The 15,491-nt window shown below is 48.9% G+C and overlaps 1 protein-coding gene across 1 annotated transcript in view; it reads right to left on the minus strand.

Annotated features, from left to right (window-relative positions):
• The window catches only part of Rftn1 (raftlin, lipid raft linker 1), a 198,139-nt gene extending 186,126 nt beyond the window's left edge, over nucleotides 1–12,013 (minus strand). Inside the window, exon 1 of the mRNA XM_021149367.1 lies at nucleotides 11,743–12,013. The gene's annotated coding sequence lies outside the window, so the exon portion shown is untranslated. The remainder of the gene's footprint in view (nucleotides 1–11,742) is intronic.
• Between the last annotated feature and the right edge of the window lie 3,478 nt (nucleotides 12,014–15,491).

Consider the following 15,491-nt stretch of genomic DNA (forward strand, 5'->3'; position numbering starts at 1 on the left):
TTTTTTTTTTTTTTTTTTTTCTAAATAAGCCTACATATTCCTAGATGGTGGATGCAGGAAGCCCTGCTCCTGTGTGACAGGCCATAGAGTGGTGCACCAGAGCTGCCAAGGTTCGAGAGCAACTGGATACAAAACAAAAAGGACCTAATTCCATGGTGTTCCTATTTAAAACACACACACACACACACAGAGAGAGAGAGAGAGAGAGAGAGAGAGAGAGATTACTATTCAAATGCATCCCAATGTATCACCTACCATCCTGGGATGAGGGTTGCTCTATCTCCAGCACTCCAAGAAAAACAACAAAATAGATGTTGGCAGGCAAAAGTGACTGTAGGGTGAAAGAGACCATCCCTCTATGTGATGCTGAGCTGATGTTTGACATAGGGAGGAAGGGTCTCAGTTCCCTGCCATGGGGACATGCTACAGGGCCAAGGGTGTATCTTTACAGTATGGTATCTGGCCCTGCTCAGTATGAATGATTGGAGAGCAAGAAGAAACCAAGGTTCCACAACCCAGCCTCACCATGCACTTGCTGTTATTGCTACAGCTTCCAATGGGCTACAAGGGTAAGCTGTCGACTTAGCATCCAGGTTAGAAACAGACACTGTGGGGGGAAACTGAGTCCTCCCCAACCTTCCAACTCACTCTAATTCCCAAATAATGAGACCCAGGAACTCCAGATCTCTGCTAAGCCCTGAACCTAGGCAAGAGAAGCAGTCAGGAGCACAGCTCTTGATCTCCACTTCTGATCTCTGGAACCAGTTTCTGCCTCAGACACCCTTTCTAGGTTCTTTTGCCATCTGCCCATATGCGCTCACACCCCTATCCAGAAATTGTTCCTCCTATTTTATTCTCCTCAAATTATCCTAATTATATACTGCTCAAGACATATGAAGGTTATAGGTGGCACCCCAGTGCCCCTACTTGGGTTCAACAAGGGCAGACCTTCCACCCTGTTTGTTTCTCACATTTAACTGTTTTGCAGAAAGATAACACGTGGAGTTCAGCTCCTATGAGTTTATCATCTCTCTGTCCTGTGGCCCCTGCCTTGACTTTCACCCTACATGTGATACCCACAGCCGCCAACAGCAGGAATTCCACTTTGCTTAGCACAGGCTGGAGGAGGTGTCCTTAGTGTTTCTGTATGCTTCCAGGGGCAGCCCTAGGCTACACAAATTCCTAACAGTATCATTTGTTAACTGCTAGAAACTCAAACAACTTAATGTGCCTAACCTAGTAACTAGAGCCTTTGGGAATGTAGTATACTTGTTGGAATGAATATATATGAAGGAAAGAAATCTGCCCCTTCCCAAGGGATGCTATTTATTTACGGCCTCCTTCCTAGAAGCCAGGGGCCACTCAGCTTCCCAATCTTCAGTCAAAGTCACACTGGAGGCCACCACCTTAATAATGTTCTGTTCCACAGTCATTTCCTTAGCAACCACCCCAAAGTTCAATGTTACGTGATGTCAATCCAGGAAGGGTTTCTCTTAGATATTGCTGGGTTCCCTTTAAAATGACAAAATATCCTTTTCCCTCCCACAGTAACCTCACTGTTGCTGTGGCATAAAATCCAGGATTCCAAAATACAGTATTGTTGCATGTCATCAAAAATAAACATTCACACCACCATCTCTTTCTTAGCAACCCTGCCCCTTCTTGCCATAAACGAATCTGCTTGATAAAATCTCCCCTCCCCACACAACTCCCCAGACAGCTGTCTCTGACTCCAGAAGGCATTCTGTGACCTGGCACTTTCGTACCACTGTAGAATGCGTTCCAAGGAGAAGCAGACAGCTTGCCTCAAAGGCTTGCTCTTTCTTTACATCTGCCGTAGCTCCATTGCCTGGGAGCAGCCAAGCTTAACCCCACAGGGAACATCTGTCTTGTACCATGCTCAAACACATCTGGTCCAGCGGCCAAAAGCTAGAAGATGCTTCAACTCCTGGACTCACTAGCCAAGCCCACCTGCCATGCCACAGACAGTCAAAACCTTCCAGGAATTGGCCTTCTTCTCACCATTTGACTTCCATTACCAGCCTTTGGAGACTGGCGCTCCAGTACCAGAGAGGCAACTCAGAGAGTGATCATATCCAGCCTAGAGGCCCGGCTGCCTTCCCCTTCTCTAGCCCCATCTCTCATTGTGGACCATGACCTCCATTTATATAAGGCCAAGCCATTGCTTGCTGGTATACATACCCAGAGACCTCCCACTCCAAACCCTTTGTCCACAGAAGCACCACTTGGAAGTCCTTCTTCTTTCCCTTCCACTGGAACCTTCAAATATACCCAGCATTCTCAAAAGAAAACTGGTAGGACATGAGATTTGGAGGTGGGTAGATTGATTCATTTTAAGGGCTGACTCATTGGCTTACAAGCCCAAACATCCCAGGATAAACTCAGAGGCCCCAAAGAGCTACTGTTGAGGTCCTCCATCCCAGCACAACCTCTCATCAATACATTCCCCAGCCCACATTCTACCTTTTACTCTGAAATGGGGTCCCACTGAGCTATCTGGTGCTTCATGGACTTTTCCTAGAGCAATATAAGCCTCTGCTGTTCCCAGGCACGGCAGTAACTCACCCACACCCAGCTCAGTGAAGCAATGAGTGTACTGGGCCTCCTTAAGGGAGCACAGGTGACCTCCAAACAGCTGCAATTCTGAAGAATCCCCTATCGCCAGGGGTGGAATCCCTGACCACTTAACCTCCCACACTCTGTAGATTTTAGCACATCTAGAGACCACACACAGTCATGGGCCGAATGACATGCAGCTAAAAATGGGGAAGGAGGTACCAGAGGAGGTGGTTTGAATCTCCAGCAAAGGTTTAGTGAGGACATCCCCTAATAAAAGGACGCCAACGGGCCCAGTCTTGTGAGTGTCTTCAATCAGTTTCTTATAGAGAACTGAGCTGCTCAGATTAAGATTGTAATAGTTCTTATACTCAGAGGACAGCCTTCCAGAGTGCCCAGGTTGAGCCTGAACTCATGAATAGCCTAGGCTGGTCCTGAACATGTGATCATCCTGCCTTAGCCTTCTAAGGATTACAGGCCTGGACCCTTAGCATACTGATACTGCTGTCTCAGAGCAAGGGCTGCCCAAAGGCAGAATTCCTTCCAGCTTGGAGTACCTAGTATTTTCTCTTAAAGTCTTCAACTGATGAATGAAGCCCACACACACTATAAAGGGCAGCCTGCTGTTCTCAGAAATCTGCCAATTTCAGCATCAATCACATTGAAAAGCTCCTGCAGGAAGATCCAGACTTGTGTTGGAACAAAAATCAGGTACCACCATCCAGCCAAAAGGACACAAAATAAGCCACCACCCTTACTACGAGGCCAGCGAGACTGCCTTTTCCCCCAACCAATATCCTGAGCACCACTGTGGATGAAATATGTTGGCCATGACAAAATAAAACAAAAGGGGACATATTGTGTAGGTTATTGTCCTCTGAGTCAACAGCCAGGGCCATCTTGTACAGAGTGGCTGCGACTGTTTGCAGATGACTCTCGGGACAGGACCTGGTGAGGACTATCAGAAGTATGGGGTTAGGGGTTGGGGGTCATTAGATCATCCCTTCCCTGAGATTCTAGGCACCCCTTCTACACTTCTGTCTCAACTGTCTGTAATTATGCCCCAACTGTGTGTGGTCTGGGGGGGTCACAGACTATACCTCCATGTCAATGAACTGAAACACAGTCTCTATTGCTGCAGCTGTGGAGAAGCTGTCATCCATGCTGGGGTGAGTCTCTCCAGTGGCATGGATCTTTAAGGGTAATCCCTTACCCTTGCTCTGTAGGTAACCAGATAGAATAATTAGTTCACAAAGCTAGCCTTAGGTGGAATGGTACTTTGGTCTGTCATTGGTGCCCTATCTGGAGTGAGTAGCTGCTTGCATCTCCCCAGGAAATGTTCAGACACTTCCTCCCATGGAGTGTACCTTAAAGAGCACAGAAATGGAGAATAGATCTATAAAGAAAACTGATAAAAACCCAATCCTCAAATATGTCAAGTAGAAAAAGAAGACAGCAATCACAGGGGAAGGAAGGAGGTGGCATTGCGAATCACACCACAAAGGAGGTGGCAGAGAGGTCCCCAGGATAAGGAGTGGTGGCCCAGGCATAGCGGTAAAATCGTAATCGAGTTGGGGTTTGAAGCAGACACTGCCTGTGGGAGGCTGGGCACAGTGTATGAGGTCAGACCGAACTGTGAGCCTGGTCTAGGCTGAAGGATCCCCCACCCCCAGGGGAACGAAGCTGGGAGATGTAAGTCAGTTGACTATGATGTCAGCAACGGGGGAGAACAGCTGACTCCGAGGAGGCAAAGCAAAAGCCAAAGTCTGGGTGTGTTCTCAAGGGGACCTGTGGTGGCAAGTGGGCTGAAGCAGAAGTGGGGAGCAGCCAGTCCCAAGAGGAGCATGAGGCAGTCAGAAATGAGTTAACTGCTTCTGCTGTGGAATGTCCAAAAAAAAAAAAAAAAAAACAGCAGGTGCACCAGTCTGGAGCTTTGGTGGCACTCACTCCTGTAGGACAGTGGCCTCCTCAAAGGCAGTTGGCAAGCCTTCATCCCTCCATGGCCAGCCCTAGGAGAGCAGTTAGTAGCGGTTCAGCCACAGTGAGAAATCTACAGAGGGCAGAAAGGGGCCTTTGAAATAGAGCCCTGTGGCTCTAAAGTTCACCTTACTACTACAACTACTATGAATACTGTTGTTGTTGTTGTTGTTATTACATTTTATTCACTGGAAGGTGGCATTGCCACAGTATGCACGTGGCGGTCAAAGGATAACTGCAGAAATCAGCTCTCTCTTACCACTATACGGGTCCTGGGGAATCAAACTCAGGTCATACAGGTTTACTAACAGATGCCTCTAACCCCTGAGCCATCTCGACAGCCCAAGTTCACTTTCCTAACAGTCTAGCCCAGGGTTTGGGGACACAGGTACATGTGCCAGGGTGCCTATGTCAAATCCTGATGACCCTACTTCCGAGATGTGACTTCAAGGAAGCCCTGGAATCTGTGAAGAGAGACGAACGGAACACCTACGTCTACAGTGACAACTATATAAAAGAGAGTCGAGCTGTGCTGAACGCAGGTTGAAATCCCTCAGCTGTACAGAATGAGAATATAAACGTTACCCAGGGGACACTGTGGACATGGCTCAGTGGTAGAGCACTTGCCTCTCATGCACAAAGCCCCATTACCATCCCTAATACCATTAAATAGATAGAGAAGTGTTAACCATTCAGTACAATATTAGTATTGTTTGTTATCCATTATAAGGATTCATGGAACCTGGTGTGGGTTACTATATTACACTGAAAGAGTGCTTATAAAGCATCAAAAGATATATGCACACACACACACACACACACACATACACACACGGGGGGGGGAGAGAGAGAGAGAGAGAGAGAGAGAGAAAGAGAGAGAGAGAGAGAGACCCTCCCTCCTTTGAGACAGGGTTTCTCTGTGTATCCCTGGCTGTCCTGGAACTCTGTAAACCAGGCTGGCCTCAAACTCAGAGATCCTCTGCCTCCTGCATGCTGGGAGTAAAGGTGTGCGCCACCACTGCCCAGCACCACAAACCCTTTCTAATTTGAGAAAGGATTTAAATGGATGAACCTGCACTTTCTATTTCTGAAATATGAAAATCCGTGGAGTTGACACATTCCATTAGCCATTCTGTGACGAACCAAATCTCTTTATACCCAGCTTCATGCATAGCAGCTATCACAACACCCTCAAATCCACACACTATGAAAGCTAGTCTGCCAAGTATAAAGGGCTCCCCAGCACAAGGTGAAGTGGGAAGCAGGGTGCTTATGCACACATGCACACACAACAACACAACTGAAGCTGGTCACCCCCTACAAAGCCCCACACACACACACCATGCTGACTCTGAAGAGATGCAGGACAGGAAAATGAGGTATTTCATGTGCAGGAGCCAGAGGAAGTCATCAGCTCTTGACTGAAAAGTGTGGAAATCTCTGATCCAGGATTATGAAGCAGATGGGCCAGTCAGCTTCACGCACAGTGACAGGCTCAGTTTGTCTCAATCTGGCCATGAACACCTAGGACTGGAGTCCCCAAACAAACCTTTAAGTCTCCCAGATGATGTCTCTGCCTCAGCGCTGGCAGGTGGCCATCCCTAAAGAAGTGACCTGATTTCCTAGCTCTTTGGTTCTGGCCTAGTGAGAGCGATTTCCCTCTCTGAATTCAGCCCAGGTAGGGAGTAATTCACACAAATGCATATTTAAAAGCTGGACCAGATTCTTATTTGGTGAATAAGGAATTAACAGGACTCAAGCGGGGACTCTGAACCGCCTGCCGTACTGATCCTTCAAGAAAATATGTCTTGATAAAATATGCAACGATAATAATGAAAAGCGCCTTCGGGGCCCAGGAGACAAGAGAAACTGGAATCTATGTCAGAAATGGATGTGAATGGGAGAAGAGTTATCACGAAAAACAACCCCCTCCCCAAATCCTCGGAAGGGTAAACATAAAAGAAACGCCTGCCAAAACACATCCCTGTCAAAGAATGAGCCCAAGTCCTTGGTACCAACTCTCTGCCACCTCGTCTCATCTGAAGGCCAAGGAAATCTGCACAGCAGAGAGCGACTGTCCCATTCTGCCCTCAGATTGACTGTCTCACAGAGCTCACAGAGTGGCAGACATGGCTCCAGTGGCCACACTTGTCTCTGGACACTTGAACCGTAGCTAGCTCTCCTGAAGAAGTGCAGCCTGCTTTCACTGGACTTTGACTCATTTAGACACACGTGTGACAGCCACGTGTGGCGAGTGGCTACTGGATTCCACCCATTCGATAAAATCACAACCCAAATTGATCCTTACTTCACTTCTTCAAAACAAAAGGTATTCAGTCAGATGTGGAGCCACACACCTTTAACTCCCTCACTCAGGAGGAAGAGGCAGGCGGAGCTTCGAGGTCAAGGCCAGTGTGGTCTCTAGAGCAGTTCCAGGACAGTCAGAGCTACACAGAGAAACTCTGTCTCAAAAACAAACAAACAAAAACCAGCAACAAAACAAAAATAACGGCTCTGGGAACTAAACTCAAGTCATCAGGTTTTTGAGACAAGCACCTTTACCTGCTGGGCCATCTCGCTGGCCCTTGATTTGGTTTTTGAGTTGGGGGCTCCTTTTTAGCTCAGGCTAGCCTTGAACTCTGCACTGTCCTATCTACAGCTCCTAAGTGCCAAGATTACAGGTCATGTGTCACCGGGCCAAGCATCACAGTCAGTACTTCTCTACAAGTCCCAACGGTGCGGCACTCTAGGCCTGTAAGACAAAAGTACATAAAACACTGGAGGAAGTGACTCTGGTGTGCCATTTCCTGTCATTTCATTCTGACGGCCCCAGTGACATTTCTATTACACTGTTGTGTCTTTGCATACTGTCAACTTCCAGATCATTCTGCATTTGCTAAACTTGAGCGCCACAGTCTCTTCCTTCAATGTTTTGGGAACACTGGAAAGTAAACCCAGGGCCTACTGAGCTTCACCGCTGTCACTCGTCCTGAAGAGGACTCAGATGGCAGGGCACGCATAAAGTGCTGAGCAGCCACTAGCAACTAGCCTAACACCTAACATTTTGCTAATAACAATGGCAAAATCTGTCATGGAATAGGATGGTTCTACAATACTGAAGTTGTTCTAGGTCCAAATATACCATATCCATCCCGCACCCTAGGAGAACCACCGACTGACAGACAGTTGTGAATGTGACATCATAGGACCTTGATCTCTCATCATCCACTGTCAAGATGGGCAGCTCAGTTCTCTAGTAGATGTCCGCTGTGTCCCTTCCTCGTGACCTCTGTCACACATATTTACTATACATGGCAGAGCCCCCTGACCTTCTCCAATATCTCGAGACTGAACATGGGTCATCTGTCCCCTGAGAAACGTGGTCAGTACTGAGACACCGTGAAGGCCATGGAAACATTTCACTGTCTGTTTCACAGTTCCTGTCTCCCGGATCACCCTATGTCAAGCCCTGCTCCAGTTCCCACAGAGAGGGACTACAGTGGGAAGGGCCTCTGAGAGGCCACGCGACTTTTCTCAGTAATAAGATGGGTAATGCAGGACTCTATTTCTCACAAAAAGGGCAAATCACACTCTCAGCGAAATTGCTCTATGCTTATGCACCCCAACTCTGCCTGCCTCCCAGAGGAAATGCAGGTGGCTGTCCACAACGGTGACATCCAAAGGGTATTGCCACCAAGCACAGGGTATTTCATATCAGCACACCCATTGGCCCAGAATCCCCTCAGGAATTTCTAGGCAGAAGTTCAGGGAGATTCTGTGAAACTTGGGGGTTGGGCTTGTTTATTTGTTTGTTTGTTTTGCTTTGTGTTTTTCTTTTTATAGAAAGCACTCAGTGGAGATTGTTCACAATCTCACGTCTATTCCCCTACAGACATCCCTTCTATGTCGATCTATAAAGATGCAGCATTCATCTTATCCTCTGCAGTCATTTAAGTCTAAATCGACTTAAGGGCTGAGGAGGAGGCTCAGTGAGTAGTGCTGAGTGGGCAACTGTGGGGATCCGAGTTCGAATCTCCAGGACCTACCTAAGCTGGACACGGCACTTTTAGGGTAAGACAGGAGCTAGAGGCAGGGGATTCTCAGAAGCTTAAGGACCGGCTGACCGATGCAGCTGTGAACAAGAGGTTTTTTTGCCTCAGATAAGGGAGAAGGTGAGTAGAGACCCCCAAAGTTACCCTCTAACCTCCCTCTAACATACACATCTGTATATGAACATGCACACACACACATACACACACACCAATAAAAAATAAGCACATAGTAGCAGTCAGGGACTGCTTCTTGGAGTCCCCTCTACGTATGAAAACATGCCCATTAGTGTCCCAGCTAGGCCCGGAGAACACTGTCTCGCAGCCCCAGGAAACAGTAATGTAAGCAACCATCCCGGTTAAGAGAGAGGAAAGCTGGGTTGTGAGTTCATCTCCAGCACGTGTGTACGCTTTCCAGGAATGTTGAATGGAACCACCACACTAGAAAAAGGCCTCACAATTTCCTCTGTCCACTATACACACCTCCTCTGTGATGTGGGTGTTTATCCAGGAGAATGGGAAAGATGTCCCCAGGAATATGTGTACAAATGCACAAATATTCATAGCAGTGTTTTTTCACAAGAACCAACAACTAACAACAACAACAACAATAAAAACTGGATATAATGCATGTACCCAGGAACCGGGGGATATACTAACCAACTGTGGCATGCACACATCACATGAACATAACTCAGACATAACAAACCTAACAAAACGGAGCTACTGAACCTTATACAGAACTCCATGTATATGATGTTTAAATCACAGACTAAACAAACCTATAGTAAGACAGAGCAGTGGTTGCCACCGGGAAGGTAGGGGCCATGAAGAAACCCAGGTTGATGGTGTATTATCTGTCTTGATAAAAATCGGGTTGCACAGTGCATACATATGTCAAAACAATATACAGACTACTCCACTGTTATGTGTGTGTTACTGAACACACATTGAACATGTGAGTTGAGACACATAAAGTAACCCTGTACTGAAGACTGTAGCTTATTTTAAAATGCATAAAGCAGCACACTGGAGCGATGGATGGTGCCTAGGTGTGCACTAAAGTCAATCCAGCGAAATGTTAGAAAATCTAGGTATGGTGGGTCTTTGTTTTTATAGCCTAGGCTAGCCTCTAACTCAATTTTCTCCAGCCTCCTCCACTTTCTGGATTCTGAGATTACAGGCGTATGCCACTGTGCCCTCCTAGGTATTTGTATGGTCTCTGTTACAACTTTACTATATAATGTTTAGTTTTGTTTTTTTTTAATGGGGGCTAGGTGTGGTGGTACATATAATCTCAGTGCTTGGAAGGAAGAATCAATGCAAGTTGGAGGCTAACCTGGTCTACATAGTGGTAGATCCAGACCAGTCAGGGCTACACAGGGAAACCTTGTCTCAACAACAACAACAACAACAAAAATCGAAAGTGGTATAGAAATATGGGAGTACCCCTTTCTTAGCCTACCAAGTTCACATTTGATAAGGCAGCCATGGCCACCCAGCCATGGGACCACCCAGCTCCAGCTCTGACATAAGTGAAGCCTGGAGGGACTCTAGGAACTTTAAAGGAATTCCCACCACTCATCCCGCTTCCCCACATACAAAGCAGTCACTGAAATCAAGCCCAAAAAATCCTGTTCCAGAGGGAGAAAAAAAAATCACTGACTAGTAGCCCCAATTTATTCCTGCACCAAATCGATTAGCTAACTACACAATCTGCCTCATTTGTCCCTTGTCCACGATGGGGGAAGGGGGGGACGGGACAAAAAGACACAGTGTCCTACGCCACAAGTGGAAGCACAGGGAGGCTCCCCCAGCTTGAGGCTGGAATTGCTCAGACCTTATGAAACCTCTACAGAAGGGAGAAGAGTCTGCAAGCTCACTCTAGGGTAACACTGCTTAACTGAAGTCAGAGCTTAGCACCACACAGCTTGTTGTTTAACCCCTGAGGGTGGGTGGCTGGTGACATCTGGTGTCACTTGAACATCCTCAGAATCCAGCTGGTCAGAAGGTACAAATTAGGAATCCTGGCAGCCACGGGTATGCTGAGTTCAATGGCCCTACCCATGGGCTTGTAGGCCACTCACATTACACCCCGGGCTTCCTTCCTGGAAAAGGCTTATCCTGAGATGACACTCCATAGTAGCCTTTGTGAGACACCTGTTCTGACCTTAACCCCACCCCCCACCCCCCGCGCGCCCCTTCTGAAAACAGCTGTATGAACAAGAGGGTCTGTTGCTGGGCAGCTAGGCAGCCACTCATATACAAAGATCTGTGCCAGATTCTTTTAAAAAAAAAATAGTTTTTGTTTGTAAGCCCCTAAACAAACTCACTCACACCACCCACCACCCACAGGGGGCAGCTGAGAGCCAGCAGCCAACAGGCATCAGGGAGCACGCGCGGGGCTAACCCTGCCCTCTGCGCGATTCTGGCCTCCAAAGACAGCAATGCCAGAGCGGAGTAGACCTGGCGCACTCGCCTGACAGTCAAGCTTCTTTAAATACACACTCCCTCCTCCTCGCCCAGACCCCATGCCCATCCTGGCGTGCCCCATGCCTAGAAAAGTATGTTACAACAAGGCAAGAAAAAAAAAAATCCCCTTTCAGAGGAGAAAAGCCCCATTTCTGGTGCCTGGGATTTAGCTCTCAGGATTTCCACCGAGTACCCGCCCGCCTGCTCTCAAGAGTCGCACACCTCTACCCTGGGTCGAGCCCAGGTCTCCGGGTGCACGTGGGTGGTGGCAACTCCCATCTGCTCCCGGCCCGGTACCCACTAAGGCCGCAGGTCCTGACCCACCTGTAGCCTCCAAGCTCCCCTCCGCGTCCTTCTAGCAGACCTCCGCCTGCGAAGCTCAGGACCCCCAGCAGGCGACCTCTCACCCCAACGCTCTCTCGCTTGTTTGTTTTGCTTTTTTTCCCCCCCTCTTCATCCGGGGGGGAAAAAAAGTTGGCCCAGAATCTGGCATCCCATCGATCTGTCCCCATCCCCACGCGACCTGCACCAGGGGGCTAGCCTAACAGCTCCGGAGCCCCGAGATGCCACGAGGAGCTGTCGCCTGCTCACTGGGATCCCGGGCCAGCAGAGCCAGCGACTCAGGCCTCTGCGCGCCACCTCGCCGGCCCGCCGCACGCCCACCTACCTTAGGGGACCAGCAGCGGTGACCGTGGCGCGGGCGGAGACAGCGTGCTGTGTCCCGGGATGAAAGTTTGTGCCATGCAGAGCAGGGCGGCGCGCGGACGACGCGACCCCGGGGGTGGGGGCAGAGCGCGGGGCGCGGCCGCACGCGTGTCGTCTGTCCCTCCGGCGCTGGCCGCACAGGTACCTCCCCAGAGCCAGTGGCCGCCGCGCTCCCGCTCGCTGCGCCCTGCGCCCTGCGCGCTCTGATTCCAGCCCCGCCGCCCCCACTCCACCCCGCGCCGCCGCCGCCGCCTCCGCCGCGCGTCCGCCCGCTACACTTCCTCTTCCTCTGAACTCATGTGCAAAATATGCTGTGCTGCATCTTCTTGGGGGAAGCCGAGCGGCCCCTGGCAGCCCCGCACGAGAGACCCGTCCGCCCCGTGCGCCGCCAGCGCCGCGCAACCGGGCTCTCCCTCTCCCTCCCCCTCCCCCTAACCCCACCTCTCTTTCCCAGGCTTAGGTTTTGGGACCCGCTTAGGAGAGCACCAAGGTGCCAGCCAAAATACTGGGAAGGCAGGCGACAGCCATCAACATGCTGATTGATGGCTAGGGCGGGGAGGAGAGCTAGAAAGAGATCCATTCTGGACCCATTCCACAGGTGGGAACGTCCCCAGGCAGCTTCTGCTCCCAGGTTTATCTCTCCGAAGTAGTGCTTGGGGAGAGAAATAGTACCACTGGCCTCAGCCTCTTTCCCGACTTTATCCAGGTATCCAAAGGTTTGAGATCTTGATGCAATTGGGTCATCTTAGCCTAGCAAAATGGATTCCCCAATGAGAATCCATAAGGCTATTCCCTAGAACAGGGCTGCTTTACCATAGTGAAAGTGTGAAATCCTGTCTCCTTGAGGCCAGTAAAACAAAACAGAATTGCCTAGCAGGAACCCTAGAGACAAATGGTCAGGATGGATTGCTGCCTTCTGTCCTTACTTCCCTGTGACTGGGGGTGACTTTGGGCCTGTTCATTGGCCAACCAGCACTTCCTTGTGTCTTATTAAATGGAAAAATGCTTGGAAGCGTTCTATAATTCTGCGATTATCGTTATTATCATCATTACCATAAGGGGCTGAGATTTAATTGATTACCCTGTTCTGGTTGGGCAAAGAAGGGTCCTTAGGCATTGGAGCCACACGCGGCAGCGGGCTGGCTGATCTAGACCCTGTGTTTTAATGAGGTCCTTCTGGTACTAGAAGCACGCGCGCGCGAGGGGGGAGGCAGCACTGCCTGTTTACAGGGACTCCTCTTGTGAGAGCTACTCAAGGATCTTCTTCCCTGTAGCCCTCTCCTACTCCCCCCCCCCATCACTCTGCCCCGGAATTATCATTTTTACCCCTCTGCCTATTTACCCACCCCATCCTGGCATTCCGCCCACTTTTCTCCACATTTCCCTATCCCTAGTTCATATCTGGAAATGATAAGCCAGGACAGGGGTCCAGGGCACCCCAGTGTTGAACATTTATTTATGAAGTCAAAGGGAGGGAGGGTGCCTTTCCGCTAAAGATCCTGCTGAGACCTGGAAATCAGGACTCTTACACCAGTGTTCAGGACCGTTGATGGTCACTACAGAGAGAAAACAGCACCTAATGGTGCCAGCCAGTGGTCAACAAGAAATGGCAGGGCATCGAAGAGGAGAGGGACAAGGAGGAGGAGAGGGAGAGGCAGAGGCAGAGGGAGAGAGACAAACATGGAGAGACACAGAGAGGAGACACATTATTTTTAAGCAAATTGTTTCCACTTATACATTTTGTGTTTGTAGTTTTATTTTAGGGTGTGTTTGGGGGGTTTGGGGTTTTTTGTTTTGTAAACATCACTTCCTTGAGGTTAATAAGGTATGCTGACATTTTTCCATTTTCTGCCACTCACTACCGTCCTTAGTACCAACACTGTGTATTTAAATGTCATTGATGAATTTTTTTCCTACCTGCTTTTCCATGTTTAAGTTTTGTTTTGCTTTTCCTCTGGGACTCTTGACCTGTCTTTCTATACACCGCCATGCTTCCTCTCTGGAACATGGCATTTGATAGACATGTACGCAATGAACTATCATTGTATGTGTGGACTACCTTAACAATGATCCTGAATCTTCTCCGTCTCTTTTGCTTGTGAGACTCGATAAGTAGCCAAGTCTTGGGGTCACTTATGTTGTATAGGAAAAAGCCTGGACTGCTGTGGGCCGGCTGGTTAGGGGACAAACCCTGGGCAGCTGGGCCTTACCTCTAACTGACCTCATCTACCCAGCCTCAACCCCAGAGATGCTGGAACTGGATCCTGGTGGGTTACCTTGGCAACCTCACAGTGTTGTCTGTTAGAATGTCCTAGGGCGGCAGCTTTTAATTCTATCACAGCGGTCTCTTCGGGGGGTTGTGTAATGGTGCTGTTTCTCTTCTGCTCACACTTCCTTCCCTTATGATTTCACACTAAGTACTTGTGAAGGATGCTGAACACGAGGAAAACCAAGCTATTACTGCACAACAGGTCACAGATGCTCCCAGAACAGGGATCCTGCCTGTGGGAAGCTGATAAAACACAGGTCTGAGCTAATGGGAAAGCTGGGTCTCCTCACACCCTGTGGGGGAAGGAGGAGTTTACCCGGCCTAGACAAGTGTAGGAAGTTTACCCGGACTAGACAAGTGTATAAACCCATCTGAGCTCAGGGGAAAGAAGTGCCCTACCTGGAGCAATTTTGTCCTGGCCTGGATAGACCCCCTCCTCTGGAGATAATCCAGGCACCAGTACCAGCAGCTGGAGCAATGTTGCTGTCCTTAGCTATGGTGGAGAAGGAGAGACAGCCTGCTATTCTGCCCACCTTTTCACACACAATCCCCAAAACCACAAGTCCACCCAAGTTAGAGCCACCCTGCTCCTAACTCAGCTCTGGCTAACTCCACTTCTGCAGACAGAAGTAACAACTTGGGACAGAAGGTACGCACGACAAAAGCATGGGACACAAAGGACGGGTACCTTGACTGATAATTCATAAGACCAGGAAACCCAGAGCTTATGCCCACCCTGTGAATGGCATTTGGGCTGATGAGAGAGATAAGTCATCTATGACACATAAGTCATCCTTACAGTGATTGCTGGAGGTAGCTTTGCAGCCATAGTGAGGTCACCTTTGGCAGGTACTTGTTCCATATCCCATGGTTATGGGGAGGTGGCTCTATGCATGATGGCTGTGGTTGCTGCCACAGACAAAGTGGTAGAGGCCCCAGGGCCATGGTTTCTGAGCAGTCCCTGTCCCTTGTTCCCTGTCATGAAGTACCTATGGCAAATTGATTTCTCCTGGTCACACTGGTACACTGCACAGTATGACAAGCTTCTGAGTCTGTCTTGGGATATAAGGATGTGAACTGGGCGAGGGCAGGGAGCTTGTATTTTTGTGTATGTATTGATCTGCCTAGACGAGCTAGCAATTTTTGTCTGAAGTAGTCAAACCAGTATTTTTGAAAAAGCTATCCACAGGCATGACCAGTTGGAGGAAATGTTGGATTAGAGCCAAATAATCCACACACACACACACACACACACACACACACACTACAAAAGACAAATTACTGCTATTCTGCTCTGAGTCTCCTCCTCGTTTTAATTCTGAATTCTTAGCCTGTGTGAGCAGTTCAGGGGACAGGGGCCCTCCTGTGGCTGAGACTGAATTTGCTCTCTAGAGAAAAGAGCCATTAGAGACTAAATCTCTCAGGATTTTTTTTTTTTTTTT

Source organism: Mus caroli, chromosome 17, assembly GCF_900094665.2.
Source record: "Mus caroli chromosome 17, CAROLI_EIJ_v1.1, whole genome shotgun sequence".
NCBI classification, from domain to species: Eukaryota; Metazoa; Chordata; class Mammalia; order Rodentia; family Muridae; genus Mus; species Mus caroli.